This window comes from Prionailurus viverrinus, chromosome D2, assembly GCF_022837055.1.
Source record: "Prionailurus viverrinus isolate Anna chromosome D2, UM_Priviv_1.0, whole genome shotgun sequence".
Lineage (NCBI taxonomy): Eukaryota > Metazoa > Chordata > Mammalia > Carnivora > Felidae > Prionailurus > Prionailurus viverrinus.
In genome coordinates this window covers 2277542-2298970 of record NC_062571.1, presented here as the reverse complement: position 1 = coordinate 2298970, position 21429 = coordinate 2277542, and the positions used below count along the sequence as shown (strand labels likewise).

The window sequence follows — 21429 nt, the reverse complement described above, 5'->3', positions numbered from 1 at the left end:
AATATAACCTACTATATACCAAAATATGCTATAATTTATACCTTTTTTTCGAGTACATTAATTCCAAAACGTTTCATTTTGATTAATACCAACTTAAAAGTTAACAGCCACTCTCCAGGACCTCTTCCACCACAGCGTGAAATCATTTTCTCTCTTACTGATTCCAAAGTCATGCCTCATACGGAGGGTGAACACACACATGGTCATCCAATAGTGCACAATTTTGAGAGAAGGAATACCGATAATTACATCAGGACAACAGGCGTAAACAAGGGCTGTCCTGGCATGGAGACATATGGTGATCCCAATGAACCAGCTTTTTCTTTGGATCGGAATCAAAACAGCCAAGTGCTGCCAATAGCTTGAAAAATACCAGGGACCATCCATCAAACGATATTAAGCTAAATTGGGTATGATCATAGAAAATAACAAACATTTTTAAATGGTTAATATTTCACAGAGGTTTGGTGACCCAATTGCGAGGAAAGTTTGCAAATAACCAAAGAACCTCAGAAATCAAAGTTTTTTCTTAAATCTTAGGTAAATGAAGCTTCCCATTGTCCTTTTAAAATAAAGGGTGGGGGTGGGGGCAGAGGCCTTCACATAATCACTAAATTACAAAGAACAGATGTGAACCATTTACGGGTAAATGGGCGCGCTGGCAGAGAGAAAACAAGATAAAACAGCATGCACTGAAACCAACCAGATTGGCTTTTTAATGACTCATACATGTGTGATTACTAAAGACGGCAACAAAAATAAAACCGTTCACTTGACTAAGGCTAATACACTTTAGTTACTTTAAATTAACTGCTAATTATACCATTTTCTTGTGTTATACATCCCCCTTTTTGACAGCCACGTAGAAATCTGTCTTTTCAGAAACTATAGGAACAAAGACAGCTACTGACTCCCTTGTGTTAGGTCATTATTGTTCTTTGTTTTGTTTCTTGACCAACTGTTCTTTTGGATTAATGTGTTCTTTCCTAAATTATAAAATGTCTGTTCAGAATCACTTCTAACATTCATACTCATGATCAGTATTATATTTAGCGATCTTTACATACCTTTTTGTATGTTGAAATAAAGCTGGGATCTTCCCTTTAAAGCACATCAAGGGTAACTTTAAGGCAGAACCACTGACCAGGATAATTTCATCTCCCTCACACCCATCCACTCCCGTTCACACTGTCCCTGACATGTAATCCATCAACCCGCTAAGTTTGAAGTAGCCTCTTACTTCTCATTAAGCCAAATAAACATGGGGCTTGACCTTAAATATATTATCGCTTCTCGAATATAAACATGTATGTATTACTGGGAATAATCACTATGTGATTTCAGAGCAAAGAGAGGGTTTCAAATGTTTCATTTCAATTTCAACAGCAAAGTCAAACTTCAGCCACAGTGACAACATGGTGACATGTGCACTCACGTAGCAAACCCCCCAACTTCTCCAGTCACTCCTCTCTTGTCACCAGGGCCTCACCAAGATGCCCCACTTGACACATCACTCCGGGGCTGTCTTCTCCCAAGAAAGTGTGAGTACCATACAGAAAGTAGCTTTAGGCAAAGTTGGGAAGTGATGCTGATGTTGCTTGTACATTCTCCAAGAGAAACCAAGGGGTATTTTCTTACGTAAGCATCTTGCTAGATTAGTGCTCCCTGGAACACACCTTAAAAATACTGCTCTTTGGTCTCCCCACATCAGGAATGCTCCATTTCTCCTTGTCTAAAGGACACCAGGGGGAAGAAAATTTGTTACGTCAATTCACGGAAATGAGGTACACCATGATGAGTATAATATTTTAGCAGCTTTTCTGAACCCCGTACTGAGCTGGACATTTAGATTCAAAAAATAGCCAAGTCTGACTGACCTCGAGCAATCCTCAGTTTCGTGGGGATAGCCTGTCTGTCCTCTAAGCCAGGAAAAGGCTAGGTCTTTTCTAGAAAGATATTTTGAAAGCAATGCCATTCAGGAAAAAAATTCTACTGATGCAATAGAGCAGTATTTTGTGTGGACAAATGAGACTTCTTGGATTCTATTGGTTTTTCTGACTTTGAAGGCCTCATGGGGATATGGAGAGAGATGAGTGTTTCTCAAATTCCCTTTTAAGAGTCCAATTTTGTTCATATGTGTATTAAGAACTGTTTCTAGCTGCAAATGAACCAACTTTTCAATTACAAAAGTAAACTTCTACTAGAGCAAACATGTATGGTAAATATAGTCAGACTTACTACTTTCCCACTTGCAATGCAGATGAACAGGGAGATAGAGGACAGATAACTGATACAGCACTGAAACTAGGAGATTGAGTAATAATCTTGTAAAGAACGAGTACAATCCCTTACGTGGGGCTCTCCATTACTTTTGGCACTCAACAAAGACTATAGTCAGATCAAAGTCAGGATTCATACTGACCTTCCTTTGTTGACAAGTCTAAAGTTCTCTCATGCATGGTGACTATAAAATTAAGTTTCTGAACATTTAATTTAAATTAAATTTAGCAAGCAAGCAGTGTATAAGTACATTCCATATGCAAAGCATTGTGTCAGGCATTGCCAGAATAGAGATAAAAATTCTATTGAGGCAGGGACCTTAAAAAGACACCATATAAAACACACAGCCGAATATCAAAAACATGTTAATAAAAATATGATTTTTCTATAATAAAGGGCTGTATTAATTGCAATATCACAAAAGATCATTTACTTATTTTAAAGACAATCTGGTACAGCCAGAAGAAATGCCATTAGTTATACAATTTTCATTTGATATAAAATACTGTGATTTTGTGGCCTTAATGTTTCTTGACTTGTTTTCCTATTCACAGTAACAGGGTGGAGCCCAGCTCACCAGAATGATCTATTCACACTTTCAAAAAATACTTATTTAGTAAAGTCAAATACACGCAAGACTTTGTTCACTAAGTGCTCCCTTCCTTCCACAAGTTTTAGCGAAGGAAATACGGCAGGGCACTGTGTTACACACAGTGTGAATAAGGGTGAATAAGACCATCGTGTCTTTTTTTTTTCATGCTCCAATAATATTGATAAACAATGTGCCACATTAAGACGTGATAAGTACTATCCACAGTTTTATGGCATTTATGGAATGGTAATCTTTTTGCCCAGGATTCTGTTTTGCAGGGGCTTGGCAATAAAAATCACATCTACCTCAGGACCCAGGAAGAAATCAGCTAAGTGAAGACGTGGGAGATGGTCCCAAAATCAGGTTCTCAATGGCCGTTACAGGAAGGCAGGCTGGGGTGATCTTGTTCTACACCCCAGACCCTGACTACCGAAGTGCAAAACTGCCCTCGGTTACGCCAATGATTCAAAATAAAACAACAAGCATCGATCTTCCCCTCCCGCTTTTGAATGTTTCTTAGAGGGGATAAATTGCACCTAGGTAACAAACAACAGCAAATGTGCAAAGAGATGTGAACGCAGCATCTCCCGCGAAGGAAGCAGCGTGTACACATTCTGTACTCTGTGAGCAAGCATCAAGACCCCGTCCTGCTACAGTGCTATAGCACACTACTGTTGTTGTCCTAGTAGCCCATCTTTAAAATGTTCAACGGCTCAGGTAACTTTCCTCCACTACAGATTCACTCCTAGCAGTTAACACTAAAGCACACAGTGCACCTTGCAAGAGCTTTGAAATGTTATGCATGTGCAAGGAAAGGTGTTTGAGAGAGTTTATTACCTACACAGCATTAGTTTTGATGTGCAGTATTTACTAACCGCACTTATCAAGGTTAATATAAGTTGGAACACTTCGAGAGAGGATTATAACTGCACAAGGTGTTTTTGTGAATTTGCAAAACGGGAGGGTCTCAAGGAGCTTATCAATGTTCCGGTAACTTCTCGATAGCAGCCACCCTACCAGGCAGCCACGTCAAGAGTTGAATGAGGGTCTTGGGAATTCAGGAGAGTTAGAAGTAACTTTGTGCCATCGGAAGGGACAGCTCCATACCTCAGGGATGATGGGCTGGACGTTTAATGATTTACAAAGATAGATCATTCCAGACAGGAGTAATGTTTGTCACAGAAGTAGGAATGCCCGTGAGTTCTTCGGCCACAAGAAGTTCGACTAGTCAGTTGCAACAGGGTCTTTATATAGGGGAAGAATCAATTACATGGTTCTGTGCTAGCATGAGGACAGGGTTCCTTCTGTAAAAAGAGATGGGATAAGGATGTCGACTCAAAACGGTATCATATGCACCATTTAATTAACTGCAGTTATGTAAGAGAAAGAGGAGTGGTATCCCATCCAGAACATATTAAAATACAAAAAAGACAGCGCAGGTAATATCATGCCAAAACCAAATATCTAGCGCCCAATAAGAACGTAAGGACAGGATCACCCACGGTAACCTCGTTGGTGAGAGATCAGAGAGGACTTCAAGGTCATCACGTGGAATATTGCAAGTGAGTAACAAGTAGGATAGCCTCCCATGATAGACTCAAGAGGGGCAAACCCAAAAATAAAGAACCCCAGCTGCAAATGGATTTTTGCTGAAATTTATATAAAATACTTACTTGTGCATACAAGAAAAAACAAGATTCTATTCAGTCACTACCATAAATACAAAAAGGGACAGGCTGCTGTAGTATTTTCATTTCAATCAGCAACTTATCTTTCAAACGCCCGAGTACCAGGGTCACTGAGGAAATGGAGAGGCAGGATGGCCAGTAGATGGCAGGTCACTGGCATCCCAGAACTTCGTAGAAGCTTCATTAACAAAAGCAAAGGAATAAGGGAAGTGAGAGCTGATCGGACCCATAAAATAAAAACATCCTAGAAGGGGAACTCTCGAAAATGTAGCTCTACTGAATCATTTTTATAACCATGAACCATGTTAAAATATGAACGAATCCAGATTCCAAGTATCAGGTAACAATCTTCTGTGTCCCGTCCACAGCTCGTTAGAGCTTCTTGCTCATCAGCACACAGAGAGAGTGCTGGTTATGCAGACATTATTTAAAGCAGGCAAATGACTCCTTTGGGTATTGACTTTGGCGTCAATGCCAGTTTTGAGCTTGCCACAGAAAGCGCTAAGAACTAACAGTTTTGATCTTCTGCCAAAAAGCACGAACGATGTGGCTGCTTTTCCAGTGAGTGTGCTTGAAAGTCGTCAGATCTCATTAAGGAAGAAGAAAACGTAGATGGTACGGAAGTGATGTTCAAGTAGATTTCTCAGTGAGGAGTTCTAGGACTGAATTGCTCAGAACTAGAGATGTGGAGGATACAGGATGCTGTTGTAATAAGTTGTGGTGACTTCCTGGCAATAGTTGCATCATCACTATTGTTGGTCTTTACTTTCTATCACGTTTCCCATAAACCTAGCTCACGCCCAGTTTGTCTGAAATTTGAATTCCCAAGTTAAATTTTCCTGTCTGCACCATCACCCCTTCTGCATTGGAAACTTGTCAAAGGGTCTAACACCTTGTTCTTTTACATCTTTAAGTGCAGACGGGAGAGTGTCCTTCTGTGTCTCTGCAAATACACGTCAGTTCAGTTTTGCCTACATCTCACCGGTGAGAGCATTTGCCCTGGTTTCTCCTCCAAAGCCAGGAAAAAAAAAAGAGAGACAAACTCCCTCTTTAGCCACTTGTGACCCCTTATTACGTTCATTTGCTTAATCAGCATGGTGAGGTTTTTCCTTCCCACCTAATTAACATATTGATCTTTAACATTTGCTCACGAAAACAACAATTAATGGGTAAAAAATTTAAAGGACATCCAAACATCCGCATGAGAGGATAACAAACTTTGATTCTTCTTAAACTACAGTTCTGTTTGTAAAACTATATAGAATGGTTTTCGAGAAAGGAACTTAAAGGAGAAACTCTTCTCTGCAAAAGGCTACAAATGTTAAGAAGCAATGGAACATTTCAGGTCCACATCTATCAAATTGCAATCATGGATCTTACAACACTTATATTAAGTTGTTATTAGAAATGGGAACAGTTTATGGGGCGCCTGGGTGTTTCAGTCAGTTAAGCGTCTGACTTTGGCTCAGGGTATCATCTCAAGGTCATGAGTTCAAGCCCGGCATCAGGCTGTGTGCTGATAGCGCACAGCCTGCTTGAGATTGTCATTCTCTTCTCTGCCTCCCTCACTCTCTCAAAATAAATAAACTTAAAAAAATGTCTATAACAGTTTATAGACAATTATTTCCTACTATTTGGAATTTATCTTTTCTGCTCATCTTGATTTGCTCGAAATTCCATTTGATAGTATGTGGAATTCTGCAGACAACCAAATACCATGTAGAAAAATCAGTCTTTAGTTCTCTTTTTTATAGGTGATTCCAGTGTTTAAGTTAGACACATGATCAGGATGTTACCCCACAGAACTCGTGTGACTGTGAGCCAGGATATGAGGAGGAAACTGGACCTCAAGAGAACTCCTGCCGCAGGCTTGTCGGGTCTCCTCACAAGAGCCACTATTTGCGGGAAAGGATTCTTTTTGGCCGCTATTTAAGCTTACCTCTTTGTACTTGGTTTTTAAAGCAATGCTTTTTCCGGCAAAGGGGCAGGAGTGTTTAGTCTGGGTTTTCACGTAGAGTATCTGAATCATGCTCAGTTTGTTTGCCGGAGACTCCCAATTTTAGCTTTGATGACTCAGGGAAGAAGGTGTAAAATATTCCTACATGACTTGTCAGTGATTAATATTTTAATTTTATTGGATTTTTTTCCAACTAAGCTTTCCGACAGGCTCAAGATTCCAAATTAGATTTTACTCATTCTCGAGGAGACCACGCATTCATTAATGGGTTCTTCAAATAAAATTTGAAGAATATTGAAAACTATTGGACCTGTCTAAAATGGGCTAAATAAATACTTCAGTTATGTTATTCATCAAAACTAGTGGTTTCGGGTTTACTAATAAGGTCAGTGCTCTATTTGATGGGATGTAAATAGAATCAACAAAGTATTAGAATACAACAAAGTATTTGCTTCTTGGCCTAAGATTATTCTATTAAAAGCATTTAGTCAGTTTTTTTGAAGTTTAATTACTTATTTTGAGGAATAAAGAACATGATCCGGGCACAGGGGGTAGGGGACAGAGAAGGAGGGAGAGCATCCCAAGCAGGCTCCATGCTGACATGGGGCTTGATCTCACAAACCATGAGATCATGACCTGGGCCAAAATCAAGAGTTGGAGGCTTAACTCACTGAAGGAAGATGAAGCACGACCAGTAAGGACATGTAGCTCATGAGCTGTAAAGCACTTCTTGGCTATTACCCTTAGAGTAAGTTTTCCTTCATTTCAAAAGATGGATTGGAAGGAAATACTGCCACCAAGAGAGTATACCAGGTACCCCAGGCTCGGGGTGTTATGTTCTCTAGGCAGTTTTATTTGTTAGAGCAAAGAAAGGGAAACATTAATTATTTTACCATCATTTAATGTGCTATAGGTCATAAGGATCTTATGTCTTACATTGTACGGCCTCCATTTGAGAGTTCAGGAGGACTTTATCTCAAATTGTAGCGTGTTAAAATAAGTTAAGTAATTAGCAGTCTGGAAAACAGGCCTCCTTGATGTTTATCTTTAAAACAGGATAATTCTGGTTTGCATAAAACTTTCTATGCAAAATAGCATACTACTGCTATCTTAGTCCAACTTGGTTTACCGGGATTAGTACAACTAACCAACATTCTTACATGCTTTTATGTTAGCATATTTTCTGAGCATCTAGCTACTGGCGGAGGTTTCCAAGATGAAGTAGGTGTCTAATAGGTCTTCAAACAGCTTATAGGATATACGTGGATATGAGAAAAATACATAACTATCAGAAGGCAGAAAGAGATACAGTGCCCTGGGGATTCCAAAGAAAGATCAGTATAGTAATTCAATGTTATTCTCAGCCTATTCTGTGGATGTTGTGAAGTAGGAATAAATATCTATTTAAAAGAAGCTACCATTTGCTACTTTACTTAGCAAAGGAGTTAAAGGGACATGTTTAACCTTTTAGGAATTTGTCGGTTTCCCGCTTTTTAGATAAAGGCTCAGAAGCTGAAGTACAAATATCAGAAAAGGAACTGAATTAGAGCAACGAAGCCTAGTACAGAACTTCTATCTATTCTTTATGTAGCCAGTAATTTTAAAGTTACTCCTCCAAACCTAACTGTTGGTGAAAATGCTCACATATAATTTAGCCATGATTTAAGATTTTGTTAACAGATATTGACATTGTGGCAGAACTACTGGCTCATAAAATACACATTGTACTTCTTGTATTAAAGTGTAAGGTTTTAGTCAGGGAAAACCAGTAATATTAATGATCATGATAATTAAAAACTCAGTAAGAATACCCTAAAAGTCAACACAAAATTAGAAACATTTTAGGAAAGGTACAAAGGAAGTCTGTAACCATCTGTTTCAGAACAAAACACGTATGCATTCACCAATTTCGCAGTTTTAGATAGCATTTTAGTAACGAGTGAATGCATCGGTGTTAGAATTACTATCCATGACATACTGACCAGCAGCTGCCTTTTCAACAAATATGATCTATCGTCTCTCCATGTATTACCCACCTATCTGTCTTCAGGTTTGAATCCTAATTTCTCATGAAGAGAATTCAAAAACTTAACGTAGCATGTCCCATGGGCCTACCCTTCCAGGCTCCGGCCATGGTATTTAAGATGCCACCATTAGATTATTTTCTAGTGAAATGCATATTGTGTGTTTTGAGACTTCCATAAGTTGTGTTATGGATGACCTTTCTTGCTAACAACTTCTTTGTTAGATGGTTTGATTTTGGTCTCTTACATGGAACTCTTACTCTTAACCCTTAGGGTTTTCTAAAAAAATTTTTTTTCTTAGTATTCAGTTTCCTCTTCCTATTTTTTTAATTGCTACCTAAAGTATACATTAAATATAATAAAGTTGTACGCTCTCACCTATATTTTTCTAGCTTTCTTAAGACTTTCAGGATATTTACTCCAATAATATGGGCATCATCTTGTTCATAAAACTTCAATATCGTTTTTGGTCTTTGCTTGGTAGCATGAACACTGAACTATGGGTGTATATCTATCTCCCTGGTGGATTATTCTTGCTCAGAGCAGGTGAACATCTAAGTACAATAGAAATTAGGAGTCTCTCTCCCCAAATCCCTCCTGTCTTTTATTTCTATTTTTTCTCTTTTATCACGACCTCACACCACCTCTCTCCTGAATCTGCTCTAAGTGTTCTTAAAAAAGGAAATTAATTGCTAATTTGTCCCCTCTGACACCATAAAATGTTAACTTATTTATTCATTGTCCTATTCAGTTGTTTTTACATTCTAGGAAAAGTCACTTGGGCCTATTTTTTTTTTTTTTTTACTTTAAACAAAACCTTAATGAACATCAGAGCATCAGGCATGTTAGTTAATATATATGTGAAGATAGGGATGGCATCTATTAATTTCTTTAGTCAAGAAAATAGGGGCGCCTGGGTGGCGCAGTCGGTTAAGCGTCCGACTTCAGCCAGGTCACGATCTCGCGGTCCATGAGTTCGAGCCCCGCGTCGGGCTCTGGGCTGATGGCTCAGAGCCTGGAGCCTGTTTCCGATTCTGTGTCTCCCTCTCTCTCTGCCCCTCCCCCGTTCATGCTCGGTCTCTCTCTGTCCCAAAAATAAATAAACGTTGAAAAAAAATTAAAAAAAAAAAAAAAAAAAGAAAACAAATCTTCACTTATTGATAGGCCATATCTGTGGTCTCTCCACATCAAGAACCTACCCTTTCCCTATAGATGGTAAAGAATCACATTGCTCAGTACCCTAACTATAATCACCCTTTGGTAATTATAGATGCTTTCTTCAATATGATTGTTCTCCTCAAGTTCTCAAGTTCTCTTCTAAACGTGCTAACAGTCTAAAGGTCTGGAACCAAGGGTCATAAAGTAATTGTTGAAAAGGTAAAAAGAAAAGGTAAAGAAAAAGTTGAATGTATGTGTGAAACAGGCTGTTTGGTAAAATGTCAGCATTTGTGTTTTATAAATTTTTCATAAATAATAACTTATTTCATACATAGCATATTGCACTTCACCCATCTTAAAACTACTACTTCATGTATGGGCACATTAACACCAGGAGAAATTAACTCGCCCAAGGCTGCACAGCTAAATAAGGACTAAAACTATTGGTCAAAGCCACGTAGTAGGGCTTCAACGTCTACACCCCTCAACATGATACTGATCTGCACATGCATGGTTTCTTGCAGTGTGGTAACGAGGAATGTAGCTGGGTTTCATGCAAGCCTAGTTCCCACGTATGCAGCAGCACTGACAAGTTCACTTAGAAATAAAAGGGGGGGGGGCGCCTGGGTGGCGCAGTCGGTTGGGCATCCGACTTCAGCCAGGTCACGATCTCGCGGTCCGTGAGTTTGAGCCCCGCGTCAGGCTCTGGGCTGATGGCTCAGAGCCTGGAGCCTGTTTCTGATTCTGTGTCTCCCTCTCTCTCTGCCCCTCCCCCGTTCATGCTCTGTCTCTCTCTGTCCCAAAAATAAATAAACGTTAAAAAAAAGAAATAAAAGGGGGAAACCATGTACCACCCCATGCAATCCACAGATTCAGTGCAATCCTTATCAACAGCATTTTCACAGAACTGGAATACCACCAAAATTTTTATGGACCCACAAAAGACCCCAAATGGCAAAAACAATCTTGAGAAGGAAAAGCAAAGCTGGACGCATAACAATCCCAGATATGGAGAGATACTACTACAAAGCTGTCGTAAACAAAACAGTAGGATACTGGCTCAAAAAGACACCAATGGAGCAAAACAGAGATCCTGGCAATAAACTCACAATTATATCGTCAATCAATCCATGACAAAGGAGGCAAGAATATGCACTTGGGAAAAGACAGTCTCTTCAATAAGTAGTATTGGGAACACTGGACAGCAATTCAAAAGAATGAAACTGGACCACTTTCTTCCAGCATACACAAAAATAAACTCAAAGTAGATTAAAGACCTAATTGTGAGACCTGAAACCATAAAACTCTTAGAAGAGAGCACAGGCAATAATTGCTCTTATGTTAGCCACAACAACTAAAAGACAACCTACTGAATGGGAGAAGATATTTACAAATATATAACTATAAGGAGTTAATACCTAAAACATATAAAGAACTTCTACAACTGATCAAATAGTAATAGTAAATATTCATCTGATTAAAATGGGCAAAACAAAAACAAAAAAACAGAACCTGAATAGACATTTTTGCAAAGAAGACATCGAGATGGTCAACAGACACATGAAAAGATACTCAACGTCACTCATCAGCAGGGAAATACAAATCGAAATTGTGATAGGATATAGCCTCACACCTGTAAGAATGGCTTGTGGTAAATACACAAGCAACTACATGTTGCCAGCAAGGATGAGAAGATAAAGGAACCCTCTTGTACTGTTGGTGGGAATGCAAACTGGTGCAGCCACTGTGGATAACACTATGGAGCTTCCTCCAAAAATTGAAAGTAGAATCACCTTATGATCATATAATTCCACTACTTGGTATTTACCCAAAGAAAATGAAAAAAGAAAATTAATTTTTTTAATGTTCATTTTTTGAGAGGGAGAGAGAGAATGGGTGGGTAAGGAGAGAGGGGGGATGGAGGACCCCAAGCAGGCTCTGGGCTGACAGCAGAGACTCCGATGTGCAGCTCAAACTCATGAACCATGAGATCATGACCTGAGCTGAAGTCAGATGCTTAACTGACTGAGCCACCTAAGCCCCCCGAAAAACTAATTCTAAAAGATATATGCACCCTAAGTCTATTCCAGCGTTATTTGCAATAACCCAAATATGGAAGCAACATAAGTGTCTAGCCATCAACGAATGGATAACATACAATGGAATATTATTCAGCCGTAAAAAAAAAAAGTGTCATAAAAATGAGATCTTGCCATTTGCAACAATATGAATGAGCCCAGAGAATATCATGCCAAGGGAACTAAGTCAGCCAGAGAAAGACAATTACCATATGATTTCACTCATGTGGAATCTGAAACAAGACAACAGAAACAGACCCATAAATACAGAGAAGAAACTGCTGGCTTCTGGGGGGAGTGTGTGGAGGGACAGGGAGTGTGGGTGAGGGGGAGTGAGAAGCACAGGCTCCCGGTCACTGTCACCAAGTGAGGAGAGGTCCCTTGGACAAAGGCACCACACCGGGAGCAGTGGTAGTGACAGTGCTGTGTGGTGATCCATGCACTTATGAGAACAGCAGATGTAGAGAACTGGAATCACTATGCTGTTTGCCCGAAACTCTCAACTGTACCCAGATTTTAAAAGTTAAAAATACACAAATGAAAGTATTTAAAAAAAGGTGGAGAAAAGGGACAGGAGTAGAGAACATAGCCCCAGTTAGGTCTCCTTTGGGTGGTGACTATCAGATTTCCCACGGTCATTCTAGAAGAGCAAAGGTTGTTGGACAACCAAGAAAAACAACCCAACAGTCATCCAAGAACAAGTGTCAGCTAAGGAACCCAGGAAAGCCAGGAATTTCTTGCCAAAAGAGAAGAATTTTAAAAATGGAGTCAGAGTCAGGCTGGTGCAAACTGTCAGAGAAAGGGGTATAATCACAACTTGCGTTCATACGAAAAAAATTAACGCAGGTCTATTACCCTCAATTTATAAACTTCTCCTGAAACGGCAGGCATGAGAGGCAGAAGAAAGGCACAGAGGCAGAAAGCGTTAGAGAGAACGTGTGGTGTTGCAGCTGTCCAGATAATCAGCGGCCAATAATAAAACACTGAAAACACATACAGAAATTAAGAAAAACGTGAACCACTCGGTTTTAGGCCACAGTTTAAGGCGTTTAAGAGCTAGGTGATACTATAAACCAGATGACCACTCATACAGTAGGTGATACCCTAAACAAGATGATTACTAATACAGCACTTGAGAGTAACCTCCGTCGGAACCTGGGAGTAGGTTACGCTATATGAAATGAGTCCAGGACTGCTCATCAGTGGAATGTAACACAAAGGGATCATCCGGGATTGTCCTGATGGGCCCCATGCCATCGTGGGGCAGTGACAAGTGGAAGAGGAAGACAGAGAAGGGGCCCGAGTAGCGCCAAGTGAGGAGGACCGGGCCCACCACTGCTGTCCTTGAAGCCCGAGGAAGGGGGCGCAATCAGCAGAGGCCAGGAATGGGTGTGATGCTGGAATCTGCAGAACAGCAAACAGCCTGGCTGACGTCTCGCTGTATCAGCCCGATGACACCCATATCAGATGGTTTCCTCTACCAGTCGAAGGTAGCGAATCTGTGTGACGCCGCTGGTTTCTGGACACAACGCAGGCCTGTGGCCACGACTCCATCTGCAGGAGCTTGGTCTGGGTGCTACTGAGTTTACTGGATATGGCATGGGTTCCCAGGGCCCCATGACCTAGAGTCTGCTTCAGAGAAGGAGATCCTTCACGGCTGTTCATGTGTGGTCCCTGGGCTCTGAAGCGGTTCCTAAATCTTTTCTGTGATGCTTACAGACACCTACATTCTAGGTCTTGGTCCCCATCTCCCACTGCCCTAAATGATTTCTTACCCTTAAAAATATACCTGATTGGGTTCAGGGCAATTAGAGCCCATGAAACTCCTGCTTATATTTAGAGAAACCAGACGTTTATGTTCAGAGGGAACTGTGGAGTCAGCATGCTTGAAATAGCACACAACATACAAGAACATATGCAATTGTTTTTACCATATGAGATCGTAGCAAATGTAACAATTTCAGTACCTGTTATTGTGCAAAAAATCATCAGGAGTGCAGTGTCTTTCATGTTCATAATATGCTGTATATATTACATGGCTCTCTTCATAGGTGATAAAGTAGCAAATAATAACCCATTGACTTGTTTGCATTTCCTGCAAGTAATTTCCTCTGGAGGGGAATTCAAGGCCAGTTTTGGACTGTACCATTCTGCTTACCAACTATGAAATAGAATTCTGGAGGTGGGAGGGAGGGGACAGTGGGTGATGGGTAGTGAGGAGGGCACCTTTTGGGATGAGCACTGGGTGTTGTATGGAAACCATTTTGACAATAAATTTCATATAAAAAAATAAAAATGTGGAAGAAATAGAAACAGAGGAGGAGAGAGAGGAGGAGAGAGAGAGGAGGAGAGAGAGAAGAGGAGAGAGAGAGGAGGAGAGAGAGAGGAGGAGAGAGAGAGGAGGAGAGAGAGAGGAGGAGAGAGAGAGGAGGAGAGAGAGAGGAGGAGAGAGAGAGGAGGAGAGAGAGAGAAAGAAAGAAAGAATTCTACCTGAATACACCCTTTGGGAGTTTTGGTAAGATTTTGAGAAGACCTGAAACTCTTCTGATTTTAAAGAAAACCATGTCCCAAAAGTTTAAACTTGGACTCCTCACATTCCCTATTATCAGTGTATGATTTGATAAATTCTTTATAGTTCATTTTGTTTGAATTTAACAGCTACAGGTTTTTTTTTAATTTAACCATAAAGGCAACCTATACTATCTCAAATGAAAACACTCATTGATTTGTGGTTAATAAATGAAATCTTAAACACCCATATCCGATGGAGAAATGAATCATTATTAACCAATCAATTTGACCTGAATCATCTGTGTTTTTGGCAAGAACTAAATAACTCTTCCCCTCTTTCTTCCCTTCATCTGGTTTTCTCTAGGTTCATCCAATTGAACAAACTACCTTACATATGACCCCAACCTTTTTTTTTCCCCTTTTTTTGTCTTAATTGGTGAACGTTGCTTGTGATACTTTTTATAAGTAATACTGGCCATGTTAGCAAGTCCTTAACATTTACGTTTGGAAAATAATCAAAACAAAAAAATAAAATAATCCACGTGATTCTCACACTTCATCAGACAATTTATGACTTTGACAAAGCAAAGTAAGTTAGAAATTGACCATTACAGATCTCCCAATACTGTATTCTATAAACTAAGGTCTATTTCAGCAAAATCATAATATAAAGTCAAACTGTTTATGCAACTTTGAAAAGATATCAAATCCAATATTATACATAGAATTCCATGTATTTTGGCAATATATTTGATTTTTTGTTAAAAAAGATTAAAATGCCAATCAAAAGGGTGACAAAAAATTTAAGTTCCATCATTTTGTCAGTTTTTTATTATGTCATTTTTTAAATGTTGGTCTTTGATTAAATGTAATACAGAAAACTGGAATTCCTTCATTGTTCATTAACAAAGGATTTGTTATTCATTTAAGCAAAATAAAACACTTTAAGAACTACTTACAAATGTAACAAAATATTTTAATGAGAAACACTATTAAATAAATCAATAAGTCTTTTCAGCTATGCTAGACAGAACATGTTCTAGAATTTCTGATAAAAACTTTTCCTTTTCCTTTGCAAGATATAAATCAGGAGGACCTCAAAGAAAAACGTATGAATTAAGTTTGGAAAAGCTATAAAAGAGACTTTTAGGAATGGACACTTTTTTTCCCCTTTCCTAGAATGTATGTCATCATTCAAGAAGCATGTTTATAAATTTCACTGAAGAGAATATTTAATAATGTGACAGATCTGCTTCCTCAAGTATTCCTCTTATCAAGATAATGTCTATCACACTGCAATCAACAGCAAAACCAAAAAAAATCAAAATTCAAATTTAGAGAAACATGTTTTCTAAAGGACGCCTGTTAAAACCCTAATATTTAGAAGGTTCTCGCAGCCCCAAATAAATTTTACAAAAATTTATTTTCCTTGATTTCATGTAACCTGAAAATACTATTCTCTAACACTTAGAGTAAATGATTGAACAGTCAATACGCAGTTGATTACTAAATAAATTGGAAGTCAAGGGATCAATATTCCTAAGTACATAAGTACATCATGGCCTCACTCGTCCGATTGTATTGTTAGCTCCAGTCGACTTGGCACACCTGTAAAACCAGTCCAGAATCCTCGAACTTCAAGTCCTTGATGAAGGATGCTACTATAAGGTGTGTATCCATGATTAAGTCCCAAACCCTAAGGTCTTGGGATGTTTGGTGGAATAACTGGACTCATGTTTTTTGCAGCGGTGCTGAGTGAAAATTCTGGAAGTGGACTACTAGGTTTAGCAGGAGTCAATGTGACAGGGTTTGAATCACTAGCACCTTTTAAAGGAGGTATAAAATTATGGGAACTGAAAAGTTTAGGACATTGGCTTCAACAGGCTCAGAGAGTAAGGCAGGTCTAATCCAATCACCCTTGAAAATCTGAACAGTGCAAGTAGACACTAGAGTGTAAAGCCTGTGGGTCACTTGAGCAAGAACCATTTGTTGATTTGCATCTTGTCAAATTCTTACACGCACTGATCCAGCGGGCCAAAAACCTAGGGTCCCAAGATGCTCCTTTCGAACTTCTAAAACTCCACCCAAGGTAGATACCTCTCTAAGTTTGTCCGATGGACCAGTAACACAGGGTAGTGTTGTCTGGAGTAATACTTTGCCTCTGCACATGGTAAGTGGGTCCAATGGGCCAGTACTACAGGGTGGTGTTGTCTGGAGTCATACTCTGCCTCTGCACATGGTAACTTTGTCCAGCGGACCACTACTACAGGGTAGTGTCATTTGCAGTAATACTTCGCCTCTACGGGCTCATGGACTACATGGTGCCAAATGTCTGAGAGCAACAAACATGGCAGAGACGGAGTCCACGGCAAGATAATTACAAATTTCAACGAGCATATGTGTGACACAAAGACCAAATGCTCCGGCAAGATCAAGGACACAAGGACTCACTCAGGGAGGGTAGACACTGCTATGTCCCGGAATAATTCCACACAAGCCTCCACTATGCTCTGTGACATGCTCCTGAATCCAAGTTGTACCAGCAGCCCTCAAGACCTAACACGGTTTACTCCGATTACAAAGCACCGTGAACAACTTGAAGCAAGAGCCACTGAAGTACTGTCGTGACCGGCGCGACAATCACCGAGGTCAGGGTCCTGAGGGTAGGGGAATGCAAGAAAAAAAGAGAGAAGAGAAAGTCTGGGAACAGGAGGGTCCCCTGGGCTGATGGCCCAAGTGACGGCTTTATTGTTGCTGTACACAATCTTTTATAATATAAGACTCTTATGGATCAGGTCATTCTAAGAATAAACAGGTTTCACATGATCACTGCCAGCCAAAACATTTAGTTCTGTGTACCTTGTGAACTTTCTGAACGGGTCACAAGACCTTGTTGATAGATTGCTAGCAAAACACAGTTCCCATGTTTGGGTCTATCTGACTCAGGGTAGAAAAAGGGAGGTAGCATTACTGCCAACACCTGCAGACCACAGGCTTCAGGAATTAACTTTCTCAGCCTTGACAAGGCTTTCGTATGCCCATGAAAGTGGGGGAATGGGAGGGGGAACCACCGGGTTGGCTTGAGTCAACAGGGCACGTTGCTTGACCCGGTCTCAGCCTGGTGCCGGGGCCCGGCCCCCCACATGAATGGGAGAGGGAACCACTGGGTTGGCTTGAGTCAACAGGGAACATTGCTCGACCTGGTCTCAGCCTGGCACCAGGGCCCGACCACCCACAAAGTACTACTAATGATCTCCCCAGGCATATCTGCAGCCTCTCCAAAAAGTGTTCTTTCTTTTAATATAAAGAGAGCTCCCACTTGTGCCAAGACTGAAGAGGGAAATACAGGCCAAGACTTCCCATCTTCCAAATCCAAGTGAACAGAGAGGCAGGGTTTCCTCATTGTGACCCAGTAAGTACCGTACCAAACATGCCGCTCAACTAAGAGGATTGGATGGTGAAGTAAACGCGGGCAGGGAAAGCTCTGTTAGTGGGCCCGCGCCCCATAAGCAGGAGGACGGTGTACGTTCAGTTTACTGCACCGAAGAGCAATCTCCTCCAGGACCTTCGGTCAGCTGTGACAAGTCTACACTCCTGGAATAACTCACCAGAAAAAACACCTCGTGGTTTCTAAAGAGAAGAAGCATCCCCGTGAGGAGGAACAACAGTTTCTGTTGGAGAAGCTCTGGGAGCTGTGCATTCCTTACGGCCAGCATCCCAACATTTGCGAGTAGAAATATTTTTGTGATATTTTGTTGGGAGATAAATGGAATTAAGATTTGGAACAGATCAGACTTGGGAATCTCCTCTTCAACGTGGAAATGTAGCACTGGGGCCCCCCCACTGGGGATCAAAGACACTTGTGAAAGACCTGTTCATGGACTGAAAAACTATGCCCTTAATGTAGGAAGTTTTTAAGACATGCTATTATGATAAAGCTCAAGTGAGCCAAAGAATTACACGATAGAAACAAATTATGTACACTTATGAAAAGCAAATGCATGTGTTAGGCAAATCATGTCATGTGTAAAATACATAGACTCAAGGATACTTATCTGCTAGAATACTGACACCTTATGAGCATTTGTTTCCTACAGTGTTTCATTTTCTTAAACCCAAATGATTTTTTAAGGTATTTTCCATTTTTTTTAAATTTTTTTTTTTCAGAGAGTGCACACGTGAGCCCGCAAGCAGTGGAGGGACAGGGAGGGAGGCTCAGAATCTTAAGTGGGCTCCAGGCTCTGAGCTGTCAGCACAGAGCTGACGTGGGGCTTGAACCCACGACCCTGAGGATCACGATTAACTGACTGAGCCACACAGGCACCCCTTAAGAATTTCCAAATAAACTATTTAAACATCATACTTGATAAGCAATAATTTATATTAAAAATGATTTGAGGGGCGCCTGGGTGGCGCAGTCGGTTAAGCGTCCGACTTCAGCCAGGTCACGATCTCGCAGTCCGTGAGTTCGAGCCCCGCGTCAGGCTCTGGGCTGATGGCTCAGAGGCTGGAGCCTGTTTCCGATTCTGTGTCTCCCTCTCTCTCTGCCCCTCCCCCGTTCATGCTCTGTCTCTCTCTGTCCCAAAAAAAAAAAAAAAAAAAAAAATGATTTGAGTCATGAAATGTCCTAGTCATTCCCTTTTAGGTCCATAAGCTTCAGATGCATTCTTTTACTAAAAGCTCTTAAGAAATCTCATCTTATTTCTAATTCAATGTCAGAGAATTAACATGTTGACATTGGAATTAGATTATCAATCCCAGTGTAATTGAAATGATATATGTAACCACTTAATAGAACAGGGAGTGTAGATGGAAAAGAAAACATCCCTATCTTCTTGCCTAAGAACTAGAGTCTCTGCCTTTAAGGACAACAATTATTTCAATCTCCATTCTAATTCAATCCACAACCCCCAGAACAGAACTATGGGTGCTCTATTTCATTCTGTCTTCAACGGAATTTGAACTGAGCAATTGGAGCAGATATCCACTTATTCACAAATGCAGTCTATTTCTAATTCTTGGCCAAATAAGCTCTCAGAAAGATGAGTTAAAAAAAATTCTTAGCACCCATATATATGACGAAGGTATTTTGGCTTGTGAAGAATGAATATAGCTTCAATTCTGGCAAGATTTTTTACAACGATGAAAATCAGCATCATCCTTACAGGAAATACTTCCTAACCCCCCTCTGTTCCATTTGAAGAGCAGTCACAAATCATTCTAAAGTCCTTGCTCCTAGGGTGGATTCTCACACTGTCCTAGGCTTCATACTTTATAGGATTTGAAAAATCAATGCGATAATTTCATTCAGAATAAAAATGTGAGCACCTTGAACTTGGAAAGGAGCAAATGTCACCGTAGCACATCGATTTCCATTTGGTACCAGTTGGTACAGAGCTTAAAAACAAAAAAACCAGGAGAGAGAGGGATAACCAGAAGGAATGAGGTTACATAGAGACAGTACATACACAAGTCCATACACACTCAAGCCCTCAATCTTAGCGGAACCATGGTTTTGGTAAAGAGTAAGCAGCATAAAGGAAAGATCATTTATCACAGGCACAAACTTCTGTGGTTCACTTACCCACTTGGCCACTTGTTAGCTCTACGACCTTAGGGCATGCTATGTGCCCCCTGGTAACCCCAATCTTTCCATCTGAAAAATGAGGCTAATAGCACCTTCTTCATAGGGGTCTTGAGGGGAGTTTACGGAATCTGAGTACGAGTGTTGTGCCTGTAGAGGTGGTGGTTATGGTCGGGGAGTTCATGGAGTAGAACGTAGACCACCCAGACTCTAGTCTTAGTTCCACTACTCACCAGCTGTGCACCTTGCATATGTGACAGATTCTCTGAACCTCAGCAGTTCTGCCTGAAAAATGCAGATAATTGTTTAGGCTCTACCTTCCTCATTGCTTTATTTTCAAATCAAGTAAGATAAATACATTTATAAACGGAAAGAACTGTTTCAGCATAATATTAATTATGCCAGAATGGCAGGCTCTAAAGACCATTTTTACTTTCAAAGAACCCACCAGCCTCCTTAGGAATAAAAATGCATGGAAAAAAAAGTATATATTTACATTATGTTCTTTACAAAAAGGTTCAATGCTCATTAATTAAAAGGTCTAATTGACATTCAAAAGTTTAATTATCTTCACTTGTGTCCACTAAATACAACAGATTTAAACGGTACTCATACAATATTGGTCTTGAAATCTCATTCTGCGTTAGGTCATTTTCTCCCATCTCAAGAGACGGATTTTAGGAAAACAGTGTTTGCCACTGAGAATGTTTTTTTTTAAATAATCTTATGTCCTCGTGAAGCCTCTTAGGGTTACACTTTGGATTTTAAGTAAAGCAATCCACGCTGATTTTCAAACAAACTACGATACACAACCAAGTCCTTCATAACAAAGTACCATCATTCATATACTCAGAAACGATTATTCTAAATCTGACTCCTTAAACAAGTTTGTAAAGAGAAATCAGTTATTATTCTAGAGTATTTCAGAGGAGCCTCAGAAGGCATGTTAGGATTGGTAGGATTTCTTGAATATAAGTTCTGGGACATTGAGCCAAGAGCTAAAAACACAATATTAAAAAAAAAGTTATGAGGTTATAATGCATTTTGCTGTACTTCAGGAATGTTTAAAATGCTGATAAAGGAATGGTAAGCTGGTCAGTAGGTGTTGTTTTCCACCCCACCCCCCCTTCCCCCCGCACTGGGAGGTGGGGCAGACTCTCAGAAGTATAAATTTCAGCCAAGAAAAAAAAAAAAAGCTACTGAGGTTAAACAAGTTTTGGTCACTCAGCCTTATTATAAAACCAATGTCAGTCATACTCAATTGCTTGTCCCACTCTTTGTTAACAGGGTATGGGTTTTGCAACTGGTGGAATCATTCATTCACCCCTTCAACCCGACAGACATCAGTTTCTCGTCCCTGAGGTTCCAAAAGGAAAGCAAGCATACAGACTTCCTTATCTCGTGAAGAAGAGAGGAAATAAACAAATGAAGACGTACTTATGTTAGGTGGGAATATGCGCTTATAAAGAAAAATGAGAAGCAGTAAAGGAGGAAACCAGCCATAGGAACAGGGAAGGTGGTAGTCCCGAACGCAATCACCTTTAACTTTAAAGGTGC

General features: G+C 40.2%; 1 pseudogene; it reads right to left on the bottom strand.

Moving 5' to 3' along the window:
* Positions 1-15844: 15844 nt before the first annotated feature.
* LOC125148184 (zinc transporter 6-like) overlaps positions 15845-21429 on the bottom strand; it is a 30299-nt pseudogene continuing 24714 nt past the window's right edge.